The following is an 11120-nucleotide window of genomic DNA, read 5'->3' on the forward strand; positions in this document are numbered from 1 at the left end:
TCCACCCAGCTATGGCCTATGGATAAAAGCAGCACCCTGTCCTGTCAAAAACAGGAGCATTCTTACAATTTGCCTGCCACACAAACCGTCTGTCCAGCAAACATAGCATGAACATATACATGAGACATTTACTAAAATCCAAGAACTCAATACAGACATATCGCATCAGTGATGAAAGGCTCCTGCATGGCTAAATTGTCTCCTTTCTCTTTAAAAAGTGTGCAAGCGGCAAGAAGCAAGGGATCCATGCCCTGCTTGTATGAACTGTAAAGAGAAAACAGCGATGTGTGTACTGGATGTGTTTGCCTGTACTTTTTATACTTCTATGTGTTTTCACTCAGGTAAATGTAAGTGCAAATGCTCAGTGAGGCATGGCCTAATGACTTATACAAAGCAAGTTTTGCAAACACACACACACACACACACACACACACACACACACGTAATCTCTTGCAGTCTGTATCACATGTAACATAGAGTGTTGTGTTCAGCTTCACCCACCAATTGTGCTGCAGCAGCCCAGTGTAATGGGAGGAGGGGAGTCTTTTTCATACACAACCGGAAGGGGTCAGTGCTGTTCATCCATTCTCATGCACACACAAACACTCATAGCATTTGGGCACATTTGTGCATTTTCTCTCTTTTGGGGTTGCTTTCCCTCTCTTACACACACACACACACACACACACACACACACACAGAGTGAGGGGGAGAGACAACCCTTCTTTCCCGTTTTCTCTGGGCTCCAGAGGAAGATGGGCTGTGGGTGGTGCCAGGGTGCAGAGCCCAAAGCAGGGGGCAGGGCAGGGAGCATGTCTGACTTTAAATACCCTGTTTAGAACATGATCCGCCGCGTCAGTGAAATCTACTGCGGGCCCTGGATGTCTAGCAACAGGTGACACCTGTTCTGCGAAGACACACTCCCTGTGGCCCGATAGCAGCCGCTGGGAAAGGGCAAAGGGGACCCAGCAAGTGCCCACCTCAGTCGCTCTGGGTCTTCATAACCACTGCGCCACTGCTTTGATCCCTGGCCTCTGCAATGTCAAAGCCTGCTTGGTTTGCCCTGAGGGCTACCTGGAAGAGTCATACACATCATTTCCCCACTATTGCCCTGCAAATATAAATCTCTCTGTCTATAAATATAATCAGGGACTTCCTTCCAATGACATATCCTTCCAATGACAGAAGAATAAGAGAGAAACAGCATGTGCAAAGCACACATTCTCCCCATTAACAAGTTTAGGTAGCCATCACTGAGCTACTCACGCTGCATCACCTTAAGGATGAACTTTCACTGTTGGGAAGTAGCTGTTTGTCAGCAGCCCTAGAGTTTCCCAAGTGGCTTGCAGAACTGCAATTTTTGTAAGCACAGCTACTGGACAGATTGCTGAGCTGTGCTTGAGCCTGTGCCGCATAATGATTAGAGTGCTGGAGGGAGACCAGGAAGCCCTGGGTTCAAATCCCCAGTTAGCTATGAAGCTCACCGGATGAACCTGGGACAATCATCTCTCAGCCCCACCCACCTTGCAGGTTTGTTGTAGTGATAAACGAAAGGTATCCCATTTAGGCTGCACTGAGCTCCTTGGAAAAAGGGTGGGCTTAAAGGCGAGTAAGAATGCCCCTCCTCTACTGGGTTTGAGCACCCAATGACAACCAATGATAGTGACAAGCAAACTACTGTTCAGCAACAAGACTAACCGTGCCTGCTTCCACTGATGGGGAGTTTGGGGAAATCGTTTTCATGTAGGACCACCTCTTCCGAACATGAACCAACCTGCTGAATAAGATCTTCAGAGGCCTTCCCTGAATGCCCCAGCCTTCTAAGATCAGGGCCTTTTTTGGAGCGGCACTGAAATCACGGAATTCTCCCCTTAGACAGGTCTACCCAGCACTGCCTTTCTTTCTGATGTCTTTGGTGCAAGGCTTTTTAATGGTATGGGGTTTTTGTTTTGTTTTTCAACCTACTGGCTCTGCTGCTTTGATTTTGTAGTTCAGCTGTTGTGTAATATAGCCAGTTAGCCAGATATACTCTTGTTGTAACCTGCTGTGAAGACACTTGCAACAAAACCAGGACAGGAATTCTATAAATAAATGTCAGTAAGTGCTACAAGAAAATGACTTTGTGTCATCCTCATAGGATAACGACCTTTTCTTGGCAAGACTCTTAAGACCTCAAAGGGAATGGTCTTTTGGATGGGAGGGGTGCAGTACCCCCCCCCCCCCATGGTTGGTTTAAGCCCCTATTCTTCACACCTCTATTTCCTGGCAGCAGCTGGGAAATTCTCTGTTTCAAACTCAAAAATGCAGTTAAAATATACGGTAATATGAATTGCATGGCACTAATGCATGAACTCTTTGGATACTTGCAATTCCTGCATGAACATGCCTTCTACAGAGGATTTTTTTTAAAATTACAATGTGCAAAGTGGGCCTTGGATGGCTACTGGACCAACATCCCAACCCTTTCTGAACTGCTGGGTGGATTTGCTCAAAGGCAGCCAAAACTGCCCTGGGTTTGAGAGGGCAGTGGAATATGAAAAGTGGAACTGGAGAGGTAGGTGCTCTGGCAAGCAGGGCGTTAGGGCTGAAGGGATTAGAATAAGGCAATGCTTCTCAAACATTTTAACACCAGGACCCATTTTTTAGAATGCTAATCTGTCAGGACCAACCAGAAGCTATGCCATTAACCTGGAAGCAGTGGTGTCGCTAGGGGGATGGGAGGGGGTGCGGGACACACAAAGTGACGCACACGGGGGGGGTGTGACACCACTACTGGCCAAAATTACGGTTAAAATCACGGTTTTTAGGAATAATGCAATCACACTACATATCATTTGATGTGCAATTTCATGCAGAATGCATGGAAATAAACTGCGTTTAAATATCTCTATTCTATCAAAAGCGATAGCCAAAAAACCAAAGGGGGCAGGGCAATGATGCATTGCCACGTCCACCGCCCAGGGTGTTGCCATGCCCACTGTGTGGGCAGAGGTCCATCATGGGGGTGACGTGCTAACCTTCTGTATGGGTGATGCAAACCCTGGGGGTTGGGGATAAGAATAGGCCCTCAGTTTGGCTGTACTTGTCGTAAGAGGCAACTAAACAGCCACCGGGTAGATGGGACTCGTCAGCCTGGGAAGGCAGCTCATCTAAGAGAAGGAAAACTCTGATCCCAAACCTCCACTGCCTTGTGGCTACATCCAGTTATGGAAAAGGCTTCAGGAGTCAACCTCAAGGCAAAATCCAGAGCCGGAGTCCCCGAGGCAGTTCGTGGCTGAACACAGTCACGTTCTGGCAACTCCTGCAACACTGCTGGAACCAACCATATTGGCTTCTGCCTTTCCATTGGACCATTTCAGCGAAGTGGAGAGGGGGGATTTGCTGCATGGGTAACAGCCTATCCTCCATATCTACTTTACCCAGGCTTCGCACACTGGAGAGGACACTCTGTTCCAGAATGTGTTCCACTCTGTTCCAGAATGTTCAGAGGGTGGTACCGTGGTCTTCCAAGACTGAAGGATGCCCCCCCCCAAAAAAGATGCAAACCGTAGTGACACCACTGCCTGGAAGTGATGCCATGGCCAGAAGTGACCATGGCTTCAAACCTAAGCCATGATCAGCCAAAGGTCCCATTACCCAGTGCGCTCATGCTGTTATTTTGCATGGCTCAGAATTCAAACATTCCAGCTCGGAAGTCAATGCAGAACGCAGATTTGGCTCTTTCTCCATCCCCCTTTCCAGTGTCCCATCTTCCCACCTATTCAGGGCAAAATGCCATGCCTCTTTCCCACTGGGAGTCCACCCTGCCCAGCAGCACTGTACTCTGTATTTACAGCTCTGTGTTTTCAATGGTGGCTGAGCTAGGCTCTACGCAACCCACTCAAAATTGGCTTGCAAGCCAACCTAGTGCAGCAGTTTTCAACCTTTTTTCATTTCACAGCACACCGACAAGGCGCTAAAATTATCAAGGCACACCATCAGTCTTATAACCATCGACAAGAGACAACACACTGTTGGCTGGGGGCTCACATCTCTCAATGGCCCTAACAACTAAATTACCCTCCTCCAAACTCCCGCGACACACCTGTGGACCATTCGTGGCACACCAAGGTGCCATGACACAGTGATTGAAAATCGCTGACCTAGTGGGTCCTAACCCACAGTTTGAGAAATGCTGAAATAGGGGTTGGTGGGAAACATGAGACCTGTTGGGCAGCACATGGCCTGCTGGGAGAAAAATGGAGGTCGGTAGGTAGCCCTGAAGGATGCTGGGAGCTTGGACTCCTCGGTTCTGGAGAACAGTAGGGTTCAGGGATGCTGGGATCAGGCATTCCATTACGTGATCTACTGTCTAGAAAAGAGGCGCCTGAGGGGGGACGTGATTGAGACATACAAAATTATGCATGGGAAGAATAGAGTGGATATAGAGATGCTCTTTTCCCTCACACACAACACCAGAACCAGGGAACATCCACTAAAATTGAGTGTTGGGAGAGTTAGGACAGACAAAAGCAAATATTTCTTTACTCAGCGTGTAGTTGGTCTGTGGAACTCCTTGCCACAGGATGTGGTGATGGCATCGAGTCTAGACGCCTTTAAAAGGGGATTGGACAAGTTTCTGGAGGAAAAATCCATCACGGGTTACAAGCCATGATGTGCATGTGCAACCCCTTGATTGTAGAAATGGGCTATGCCAGAATGCAAGGGAGGGCACCAGGATGCAGGTCTCTTGTTATCTGGTGCGCTCCTTGGGGCATTTGGTGGGCTGCTGTGAGATACAGGAAGTTGGACTAGATGGGCCTATGGCCTGATCCCGTGGGGCTGTTCTTATGTTCTTAACTACAATTCCCAGGAGGCCTTGCAGGTCTTCTTGTTGTCTGGTGTGCTCCCTGGGGCATTTGGTGGGCCACTGTGAGATACAGGAAGCTGGACTAGATGGGCCTTTGGCTTGATCCAGCGGGGCTGTTCTTATGTAGACGAGATGGGTTTAGCAAGGAGAAAATGAAATGCTGAGAACCAGGACTCCCAGGTTCCCTGGGAAAGGGATGGGGGTCTGCCACTAAGGTAGTGGTTCCCAAACTGTGGGTTGGAACCTACTGGTGGGTCGCAACCTGATTTTTGGTGGGTCGCTAAAGGGTGATGGAAAGATTTGATAACTAATTGCCTCAAGCCCTGGAGCTATTCAAAAATCAGATAATGTAGCTGCTGACTGCCCTGCAAGGAGCTAAGCTCCTGCAGTTTGCAAGCATGTGCAAATACACAGGGAGTCCATCTCTGGGGGTCTTTCTGGTTATTATTAGTTATAAATAAATAAAATATTTCTTTCTAGATCTCCTTTTTTAACAGTCTGGTAAACCTCGGTGGGTCCTGATAGAGTGGTGTTTAAAAAAGTGGGCCCTGGTGCTCAAAAGTTTGGGAACTCCTGCACCCAGCACATGCTGGGTTCCCTGGGAAGGATCCCTGGATTCCCAGGGAATGGAGTGGATTCCAGCAGCGTGCAGAGGAGGAGGAGGCCGGGCTGGGTTGCTGGAGGGCCAGCGCCGGCAGGACTCGGACTCCTGGGTCCCTTGGCCAGGCTGCGGGGACTGGCGGCCCAGCACAACGAGGCAGCAGGGCACGGGGAGAGGGAGGCGAGGAGGGGGAGCTGCCCTGTCCTGCTGAGCCAGCAGCGCGTTCCGGGTGTCGGGTGTCGCGGCAGGTGGCATCGGTGGGGGGGGGGCGCATGGCAGAGGCACAGGGACATCCCAGCTGCCCGGGGCCGGGGAGGAGGGGAGCGCGGCGGCGCCTCACCCCCCAGGAGGGGGCAGAGCCCTCGACCCAGCCCTCTCCCCGGAGGTGCCTGCCCCCGGCCTGCCCGCCCGCCGCTGCCATCCTCACCTGGGCAGCGAGGAAAAGAAGGCGCCCGCCGCCACCCCTCCCTGCCTCCCTCCCCGGAGAGGCGGGCAGAGCCTCCCCGCGAAGCCAGCGGGACTGGAGCAGCAGGGCGGAGGAAGGGCAGGCGACCCCCAGCGCCCCCCGAGCAGAGGAGGAGGAGACGGGCTCTCTGGTCCATTCCGGTGAGTCCTGGGCTCTTCGCGGGGTGCCCGGGGGTGACTGCAGCGGGGGCAGGACGCCTGGGTTCCTTTTGGACCCAGTGGCAGCGGCTCTCTGCACTCCGGAGTGCTTCCTGGGGTGGGAGGCAGGCTTGCACCTCCCCTCCCCTCCTGTGCTTTTAAACAGGGCAGAAGCTCACCAGGTGAAGTTCTGCCTCCCCTTAAAAGCCATTTCTGCCCAACGTTGCAAATACGCAACAGGGACCAAATGTGTACACCTGTGAGCCGGGCAAAAAAAAAAAGAGTTTTAACTTCACATCCATACTGGGAGTTGCTCCACCCGTTGAATTTCTACCTGTCGCGTAGCTGTTGTTGCCTTTTATCCATCCCCCTCCTCCAAGGCAGCAATTTTCAGCCAGCCTGGGGCGGCACATTAGTGCACCATGAATGGTCCACTGGTGCGCTGTGGGAGTTTGGGGCAGGGACAAGTAGTAGGGCCATTGGGGGATGTGAGCCCCCCCCCTCCTGCCGCTGGCAGTGCAGTGAACCTTGTCAATTGTCAAAAAACTGATGGTGTGCCTTGACAATTTGAGCACCTTGTCAGTGTGCCATGAGATGAGAAAGGTTGAAAATGGCTGCTCCAAGGAGCTCAAAGGGAATAGTGTACCCCCTGTCATCCTCACAACAATCCCATGTGGTAGGGTTTATTGATGACCAAACTTTTATCCAGTCTTTCTGTTGAGCTCAGGGTGACATACAGTAAATGATTCTGTACGCACCAGTTTGTCCTCAGGGAGGTGGGTTAAGCTAAGATAGCAACTGGCTCAAGGTCATCCAATCAGCTGTGTAGGTGATGGGGGATTTGAACCCAGCTCTTCTCTGGCCTAAGCATCCGTTATCAAATCATTGCATCACATTGGCCCTCTGTGCCAGGAAGGACCACCTGTGGGATTCTCTGGGGGAAAAGCAGGGATTCTAGCGGGAGAATTTTGTTTTTTCTCTCAACTTTCCTATGTTTATTTTTCTCCTGCTGAATATAATTTGGGCCTCCCCAGATTTGGGTTTGTAGCTGAAGGGACCCCAAAGATGACACTCCTGGCTTCTGAACGATCCATGCTAATCCGGAGCAAGTTCCGCTCTGGTGAGTATATTTTGGGGGTTGTTTGTTTTTTGCTCTTTCATGTAATGAGGTCATTAATTATTGCTGCTGGTTTTGCTGAGGATTCTCTGGTAGATCTCCCCCCTTTTTGGAATTACGGCAGGGGAATCCAGAGGGGCCAGATCCCTGCCTTTCTGCCTTCCATTTTTCAAGCTCTTCTCCTCAATGGAGAAGGTCTTCTCCTCAGACATTTTGCTCTGTAAGAAAACAACACAGTAATAATCAAGGCTGTATTTAAAAAATATATAAATATCCATAACCAAAGAAACCCTGCCAGCATGCAGATATATTCAAGTTCATTTAATTTACATAGATCCGTGTTGCAAATTAAAACAAAATTGGAATATATTTACTTGTTTTGAGGTTTGTTTTTTTTAAAAAAAAATTTGCTTGTGCTTGTTGTGGGGAAGATAAATGTCAGGTCCTTATTATAATTCATTAAAATATTCCATCAATTTGCACATTACTTTTGAAAAGAATAAGACAACTGATATTCAGAGAGATTTGCAGTCTAAAAGTTGACAGAGGGAGGGGACAACTTAGGAAAGGGAGGGAAATGGATAGACGGGAAGAATATACAGTATACCTTTTTTAAATAAAACAATATAAATCATATTGAAAATATATTTAATCTAATGTTGAAGATGTATTGAATCTTATGCTCAGTTCCTAGCATTCAGCTGTAGTTTTTATACCTGGAGAATGTATAAAGTATTTCTAAGCATGTGCAGAGTGTATTTATCACATCATTTAGTAACCACATTTCTTTAGGGTAAAGGGGTGGGGCCTACAGGTCAGAGGGTGTAACTTCCATCCAGGCAGTCTTGAGAACTTCTCTTAAAGAAATAGCCCTTGTAAGTCTCCATCTGCAAAATGCAAGTATTAATGGCCTGTGTTGTAGGAATAATGTAAGGATGACTACATCGTGAAATAGACACACTAAATGCACTATAGGAAAATCAGTATTGACAATTATTGTCTTAAGCCAAAGATTCACCTCCTACAGGAACTGTGTACAATATCAACTTTCAACATGTTCATGTCTGAATTCACAGGTCAAATTTAAATCACTCCCTGATTCATTTAATGACAAGCAGAAAGGAAGGCTGGCAGGTATGTGAGGCCTCCTCTGAAATCTCTTGCCGGCCTGAAATAACTGTTTCATAGTCAGGAATGAATAAGGAACAACATCAGTCTCGCGGATAACTAGTCCAAGAGAACCAATAGAAGCAGCTTCCAAATTTAACAGGGGGGAATCAAGTCACTTCAGATGTTTATGAACTTACAAAGTTTATTATTATTATTCACATTTTTATACCACCCTTCCGCCAAAGAGCTCAGGGTGGTATACACAGCTCCTCCCCTCCTTTTATCCTCACAACAACCCTGTGAGGTAGGTTAGGCTGAGAGGAGTGAATGGCCTAAGGTCACCCAGGAAGCTTCATAGTTGAGGGGGGATTTGAACCTGGGACTTCCAGTTCTAAATCCTTCTCCCAAACCACTACACCACTCTGGCTCTCAAAGTTGTGCTTTGATGTCAATGGCTGGGAAGGGTTTAAACGTGCCACCTTTCAGTTTCAAAAGTTCCACTAACGTGAACTAAGTGTCTCTGAACCCGTGCGGAGTTCAGTTCTGGCAACTGGCCAAACATTTGCCTTTCTGAGCAGAGTAGGTGCCTCAGGCAGTCCAACCAGACTAGGAAGAGGACCAGTTCTGGTTTTTTTGCTTCTCTGTGTTTCAGGATTTGTTTTAAAGGGCCTGCTATAGATTTGTGCTGCTTTTCTCTGACTAGAAAGAGCAGTGGTAGGTGTATAAATAAGGCACTGGTAGTAAATGGAGCAGGTGGCGGCAGGAGGAAGCAGCAACCAGGAGACCAGGAATGTGGGTAGGAAAGCAAATGGGGAGGATGTGCATGAATGAGGAAAATAAGGGGTGAGCTCCCTCTAAACTGAACAACAAGGTTGAAGCAGCAGAACGGTCCAATTTCAGTCAGCTGCAAGAACCAACATTGCGCCTTTACTCAGGAGCACTGCAGTTTGCTAGCCAGGTGCCAGCTGGCACCACATACTCCAATCTTGGCATCTGATGATGCCATTTTGTTTTGGCCCAGTCTAGTAAATAGCCAGTCTGCTCCATGGCATTCTGTGGTATGACTTCTCTGGGGTCCACTGTGGTGTCCTGAAATTCTAAGGTCCGCACACCTTCCTGCAGTGGCCACGTGCCCCACTGAACTGCCCCACAAATATTTCTTATGGTGCAGGCTGTGCTTGTGAAATGTATGAAAATAGGAGTTATTTTATTTGGAAGATTTATGAGTGCAAAAGCTTTACTGGAGCCCATTTTTAATCAGTGAGAGTCTGTTCTGATCAACTGAGAATTAAGGGCATACTTGTTGATTTGTGTGTGTGTGGGGGGGGGGCTATCTTGGTTTTGGTGTATGACTGCAGTAAGGAATGCCAAAATGAAAGTTGGCATTTCCTTCTCATATTTATGTTTTTATATACCATGTTTATGTGCCCCGTGGTGCTTTGAGCGATAACATTAAAAACAAGTTGACATGACAGCGGTCATAAATACAGGAAAGCTAGGGTTTAAAATATACCCAAAACAACAACTCTGGACAAATAAAAACATCTCTATCTGGGGGCAGAAAGATGTAGGACTTCCTTGTGGATGGAGCTCCACAGGCATGTAAATGTCTAAATTGGGTGACAGTGGAGTGCACTCTGCAGGGACGTCAGGAAGCTGAAATTGTCTTGAACCCCCCCCCCCAAAAGTGGCAAAAGTGCTGCTGTGTTTCTGTGTGGTATATCCAGTGGGTTCCCCCGGAGCAGTCCATGCAGCCTTTGGCCTGGGAGTTGGGGGCATCTTGTGTTTCCAGCCTTTCAAATAAATAGCTAGTGGCGTCACCACAGCTGCTGCTGACAACGGGACAAATGCCCAGGCAGGCAGGAGAGAAGGGGGCACAGGAATAGAAACGCTTGGAGCAGTCCCACCCTCCGGAGGTATGACGTGCTTGCTGTCTGATGGCCAGGCGAGAAGGGAGGCTCACCCATCCACTCATGGTCATTTGATGCTCTTCCTTGACCAAGGTTATCATTCTTCCCAGTATAGTGAACCTTTGCAACTGTGGAGCAGTGTTAAAAAAAAAGAAAGAACCCTCAAACCACTTTTGACTGCAAAGCAACATAGTGGGGCTAATGCTGGTTTCTAGAACACCTGGACCATACTGGCCCACTCTCCCACCTTGCTTCTCTGTGCTGCAACATGGAAAGCAAAATAGATCACTGGTAAATCAGATGTACATGCTCTCTCTCCCAGGTCTGATGGGACTGATCACTTTCCAGTGGATAACATATTGGTTCAGTGAAACTATAGCAAAGAGAAACCAGTTGTAGGCCCCTCCTTGACTGAAATGTAGGTTCATTTTTCAGCTTCCAATGTAGCAGCACTAGAGAGCTAGGGTTTCCCCCCCCCTCCTTCCAGCATGCTAGGGTCACGTTTGTTTTTCACCTTCTAGCACGCTCGCCATGCTTGCAATCTTTCCCACGAGCCTGGCACTAAAAAACATGGCCACCTCCATGAATAATGGTATCATATTGCTCTGTTCTGAGGAAATAACTGTGCACAGCCATATTGTATGGCAAATAGGAGTTGCAGTGGAGGAGGGCTTTTTGGACAAAAGGAGTCATCCATTCAACTTTAAGGTAACTTTAATAATTATATGAGGAAAAACACCCTGAAGGGAAAACACCCTGAACGACGTTTCAGCATTTTTCCTTTCATTTTTTAAATGAATCTAGCCTGCTAGAGGCACGCTAGCGACTTAACTTACAACTATTTTCTAGCCAAAAAATGAACACAAATTAGTGCAATGGTTTTCAACTACTGTGCCATGGCACTTTGGTATGCCATGAATGGCATGCACC

This window comes from Tiliqua scincoides, chromosome 5 (assembly GCF_035046505.1).
Source record: "Tiliqua scincoides isolate rTilSci1 chromosome 5, rTilSci1.hap2, whole genome shotgun sequence".
Lineage (NCBI taxonomy): Eukaryota > Metazoa > Chordata > Lepidosauria > Squamata > Scincidae > Tiliqua > Tiliqua scincoides.